Below are 6,021 nucleotides of genomic sequence, written 5' to 3'. Positions count from 1 at the left end.
AAGATGGATATTACACAGAGTTTCTGGATTGTGTTGTCTTTGGGATTTTTAACTGCAGAAAGACATTTGATTGTAAAGGCTGCTAAAATAAATTTAAATATATATATTTACAGTGATCTTCAAAATTTGTATCTAAGGATATGTTGTTTTGGAAAAGAGGTTCTGCTCCTGTTTCCACAGGAAATGAGAACCTATGGATCACTTCCAAGCTAATATGTTTTCATAAAGGAAAAGCCTCTGAGAGGTCTCTGGATGTTCCAACATGCAAAATCAGCTTCAAGACAACTGGCTCAGATAATGCAGCATCACAGACTACTCCAGTCAAGACTTGACCATAATTCTTAGTTTTCTCAGGATCCCCATAAGATGACCACTGCCAACAACCAGCAGAAAGTAGTGTAAGAAGCTATGCCCAAATTCTCAAAATATACTTTATAAATGTATATTTTTATTGAATGGAGGTTGATTATAAATGCAATCTCTTTCTAAAGAAGAAAAGGGATATTAATAGATATGATAGGATACAGAGCAACAACTGGAGGACATGGGGATGGAGGGGAGGAGCTGGGGGGAAGGTGAGGGTGTGGTCGGGGGGAGGACAGGGGAAGCCATGGCTGATGTGTAAAATTAAAATACAAATGTAATAAATAAAAAGGAGAAAAAAGAGTAACAACTTGATTAAAATGTTTTATATTGCTATGGATTTTAGTTTATTGATACAAATTTAAAGTTAATTTTGTTATATTGTATGTATATATCTACTCTTGTTTAAGGTTAATGTTTGTACAGCTCATTTGAAATTGTAATGTATAATTAAGAAATACAGATTAATAATTAGTCATCCATGATATTCAAACTTATAGTCATGTTTGTTAAGTATTTTAGGTATATAAAAGTGTATTTCAATTATGTAGGTGATCTTCAAACACTTCAAATGCCCACAGAATATGGCATTTAAAATGTTTTAAGCACTTTGACTCTGGACATTGGGACATGCCTGCTTCTGGCAGCACCATTCTACTTCAGAGAGGATAATGGGCATTGAAGGAACTCATTTTGGGTCTGCTTTCTTTGTGGCAAAAGTTAGCCACTGGGTAAAAAAGTGTCTGCATTGACTGCTTGACAGTATGTTGTGTAAAGTAGATATGCAGACCCATAGGAAGGTGACCACTGAAATTTCCAAGATGAGCTGGTTCTTTAGGTTCCTGCTAAATATTCTATAGGACACAGGGAGAAGCAAGTAAATAACTCTAGACCTATTGGCTGAAGATGGATGCCACAATGATACAGAGGAAATTTGGATGTCTGTCCTGGCAGGCAGCTGTCTCTGTCATTCTAGAATTTTGGACGTTGCTTATAATGCTCTTTCTGTTTACTAAGGTAATATTATATCCTTCTGAGGTCTTTGATGTAGTTGAAAACTAGGTACTTATAATTTTCCTTGTTTATGATAAAAGATAAATAGATCTGAAATTTAGACTCACAAATGTAGGATAGATAATAGAATATTTTCTTTAATTTTGCCAAATACAAATAGACTCAATATTGTAACTATAATTCTTGCTTGATAACTGTTTTTGTTAAATGTAATTTTACTATGTTAAAGTTACAATCTTCCTTTTTTATTAGACAGAAAAGGGGAAGTGCTATGGGATGTTGTTCTGTATGAATTGAATAGGTGTTGCTCTGATTGGTTGATAAATAAAACTCTGATTGGCCAGTAGCCAGAAGGAAGTATAGGGGGGAAACAGATGAGGAGGATTCTGGGGAGATGGAGGACAGAGTCAGGAGCTTTCAGCCAGACACAGAAGAAGCATAATGACAAGGCAGAAGGAGAAAAAGTACCAAGCCACATGGCTAAACATAGATAAGAATTATGGGTTAACTTAAGTGTCAGAGCTAGTCAGTCATAAGACTGAGCCAATGGCCAAGCAGTTATAATTAATATAAACTTCTGTGTGTTTACTTGTGGGAGAGATTTGTCCAATGGCCAGCTGACTGGGACACAGGAAAACATCCAACTACAGCTACTCTTACATTAATTCCATCATGGAAGAATGAGTAACAAGACATACCTCACAAATAAATAGTTAGATCTGGAAACACACATTTTGAGTAAACTAACCTTTGATCCAGATGTAGAAGCACCATATGTTTTATATAATTTCAGGAGTTATTCTTAAAACTTCAGGTGTGTGTGTGTGTGTGTGTGTGTGTGTGTGTGTGTGTGTCATTTGATATATCCATAGATATTAGGAAATTTGTCAGTTGCCATTAGAATAGTACTTAAAAGGATGGTGAATGTTACAACCTTCTATAGTGGAATAAAGAGCAGTCAAGGTACAGAAAGGTTTTAATGGCAGGGCAGATGTGTGTTGTTTCTTGATTTTACTCTATTGCTCTTTGATTTTTGGTGGCCCTATCACCAAGCTCCCAAGTAAATACACAAAGAGACTTACTATTACTAATAAATACCCAGCCTTAACTTGGCTAATGTCTATCCGATGTTTCTTTACTTGAATTATCCCATCTATTGCCTGTGGGCTTTCTTCTTTTCTCACTTCTGTAATCTTACCTTCAGTCTCACTCTGTGGATGGCTGTGTGACTATGTGGCGGACTCAGTCTTATTTTTTTTTCTTCCCTTCTCCCAGATTTCTCCTTCTATCTATTCTCGCTGCCTGCCAGCCCAGCCTATCTTTTCTCCTGCCTTATTACTGGTCATTCAGAACTTTTGGTCCAATCAGGTGTTTTAGGCAGGCAAAGTGACAGAGCTTCAGTATTAAAGAAATGCCACACGAAACAATACAATGCATCTTTGCACCATTAAATGAATGCTCCACAGCATAAACAAACTTAACATATCTTAAAACAATATTTTGCAGCAGATGTGAGGAGAAGATAGAGCATGGAATAGAGAGAGGGATAACCAACCTTAAATACATTTCAAAATGCTCATATGGAAAATTACTTCTCCTTGAATACATACATGATGTATATTGAGAGTTTAGTTGGAGTTCCCTTAGATTGGGTTAATAATTCCACTAAAAGAGACAACAGAAATATAAAGAAAATTCCAAGTTTTGGAACAGCTGGCTTTCCTCTTAGTTGTTAGACAGTGGGTTACAATTGACCCCATAAGTATTTCAATGTTATGGCCAATGCACTTGGTTTCTTTTCAGATCTTGTCAGTATGGACCTTTCATTGAAGACTCCATATCCTTGAGTCATAGAACATGGAGAAATTGAGCTTAGGTGATATGAAGGTTAATTTCTACTGGCTAGTATTTATTGTATTAGAATTTGATATGACAAGGATAGAGGAGAAAAGGAAATCACTTACCTTATCCACCTGACATTAATCTGCACACCCATGAACATATGATTTTTGACAAAAAAGACAAGACTGTACAATGGAAAAAAGAAAGCATCTTCAACAAATGGTGTTTTTATAACTGGATGTCAACATGTAGAAGGCTGCAAGTAGATCCATATCTGTCACCGTGCACAAAACATAACTCCAGTGGATCAAAGACCTCACATAAATCCAGTTACTCTGAACCTGATAGAAGAGAAAGTAGGAAGTACTCTTGAACGCATTGGCACTGGAGATCACTTCCCAAATATAACACCAGTAGCACAGACACTGAGAGAAACAATTAATAAATGGGACTCTTGAAACTGAGAAGCTTTTGTAGAGCAAAGGACACGGTCAACAAGACAAAGCGACAACCTACAGAATGGGAAAAGTTTCACCAACCCCACGTCCAACAGAGGGCTGATATCCAGAATATATGAAGAACTCAAGAAATTAGACATCATAATGCCCAACAGTCCAATAAAACATGGACTATAGAGATAAACAGAGAATTCTAAACAGAGGAAGCTCAAATGTCTGAAAGACATCTAACAAAGTGCTCAACATCCTTAACCATCAGGGAAATGTAAATCAAAATGACTCTGAGATACCACCTTACACCTGTCAGAAAGGATAAGTTCACAAACACTGAAGACAGCTTATGCTGGAGTGGTTATCTTTAGTTATCTTCTATGTTCCATTCCTAGGTCATGATACATCCTTAAGAACACATTCCTCAGTTTACACATCCATTTTAAGATTGACTTTATTTTATTTTTTCTTTATTATATTTGTGTTTTATTTTCACACATCAGCCATGGGTCCCTGTCCTACCGTCCTCCCCACCACCCCTTTTTCCCATTCCCTTTCCTCCATTCCCATGTCCTTCAGTGCCAAGACTCCCATGGGGATTCATTTAAAACTGGTGGATTCAGTACAGGCAGGTCTTGTCCCCTCCTTCCAGGCTGAGCAAAGTGTCCCTGTGTAGTCCAAGGTTCCAAACAGCCAGCTCATGCACTAAGGACAGGTCCAGGTCCCACTGCCTGGATGCCTCCCAAACAGTTCAAGCTATTCAATTGTCTCACTTATCCAGAGGGCCTGATCCAGCTTGGGGCTCCACAGCCTTTGCTTCATAATTCATGTGCTTCCATTCATTTGGCTATTTGTCCCTGTGCTTTTTCCAATCTGGGTCTCAACAATTCACACTCTTTTTTTGGAGCTGGGGATTGAACCCAGGGCCTTGTGCTTGCCAGGCAAGTGCTCTACCACTGAGCTAAATCCCCAACCCAACAATTCACACTCTTAAGTCCCCTCTTTCTCAACAATTGGACTCCTGGAGCTCTACCTGGGGCCTGGCCAAGGATCTCTGCATCCACTTCCATCAGTTATTGGATTAGAGTTCAGCACGACTGTTAGTGTGTTTAGTCACCTGATGACCAGACTAGGTCAGTTCAGGCTTTCTCTTGACCACTCCCAGCAGTCTGCAAAGGATATATCATTGTGGATTTCTGGGGACCTCTCGAGCGCTTTGCTTCTTCCTGTTCTCATGTGGTCTTCACTTATCATGGTCTGTTACTCCTTGTTCTCCCTTTCTGTTCTTGATCCAGCTGGGATCTCCTGCTCCCCTAAGCTTTCTTTCCCTTGAACCTTGCCCTTCATTACTCCCACTGTTGTCCAGGTTGTTCATGTAGATCTCATCCATTTCTCTGTCATTGGGCGATGACCTTCTCTATCATATCTATCTTTGTCTCTCTCTCTTTTTCAGTGTTGTGTGTGTGTGTGTGTGTGTGTGTGTGTGAGTGTGTGTGTGTGAGTGTGTGTTTGTGTCTTTGTATGTGCTATAGGTACAGTTGCTTTTATAGGTCAGATATTTTGAATCCCTTTGAACTGGAGTTAAATGCTGACTGGATGCTAATAACTGAACTGGATCTTCTGTAAGATCACTCAGTGCTCTTTAACACACAGGCTATTTTGAGCCTCAACTTGGAACTCCCAAACATCCACACTGTAACCTTAACATCATCTGTCCTTACTGAGTTGCTTTACCATCAGCCTCATTTTCTGTTCCATGTATAAAAGAGAAGGTGAAGTATTTTTTATGTGATGTTAGCGATGTAATTCAGAGTTAACTGAAAACAAAATAGATGTGATAATTTATTTTACATATCATTTTGCATATTCTGGGAAACTGGCCTCATTTTCCTGCACACAGAAAGCAGAAAATTATTTCAGAATTGTAAAATTGACAGTCAGTTATGTAATTAATAGGAAAAATATTAGCATAAGAAAGTTTTATATTTTTGTAAATTTGTAATTGACACATGGTGATTTTCATGTTCACAGCCAACAATGAACTTTTTATATTCATATGTATATGATGTAATATTGCAGGAAGCTAACAAACACTAAGAAAAATAATTGTATATGTAAAATAAGAAGAAATATAATAGGAAGCAATGAAGATGTAAAACACGGACTAAAATGAACCTGTTATATTGATATACAGATGGCAAAGCCTCAAAAAAAATCAAATAAAATTTATATAAGAACAAATCAATATTCTATAACCTGGCTTCTGGAAATTTGTTTAAAAGCTTATGGAAACAGATAACTTACCAGGGAAGAACCACTTCAGTGATACATGCCTATTTAAAAAAATTTTTGT

At 37.6% G+C, this 6,021-nt stretch overlaps 1 non-coding gene across 1 annotated transcript; it reads right to left on the bottom strand.

Moving 5' to 3' along the window:
- Positions 1-4,568: 4,568 nt before the first annotated feature.
- On the bottom strand, positions 4,569-4,641 carry Trnaa-ggc. The gene has a single exon. It is a non-coding gene; the product is annotated as a tRNA-Ala (tRNA).
- Between the last annotated feature and the right edge of the window lie 1,380 nt (positions 4,642-6,021).

Source organism: Onychomys torridus, unplaced genomic scaffold (genome assembly GCF_903995425.1).
Source record: "Onychomys torridus unplaced genomic scaffold, mOncTor1.1, whole genome shotgun sequence".
Lineage (NCBI taxonomy): Eukaryota > Metazoa > Chordata > Mammalia > Rodentia > Cricetidae > Onychomys > Onychomys torridus.
The sequence above is the reverse complement of the archived record's forward strand: the minus strand, read 5'-3'. Positions and strand labels throughout refer to the sequence as shown.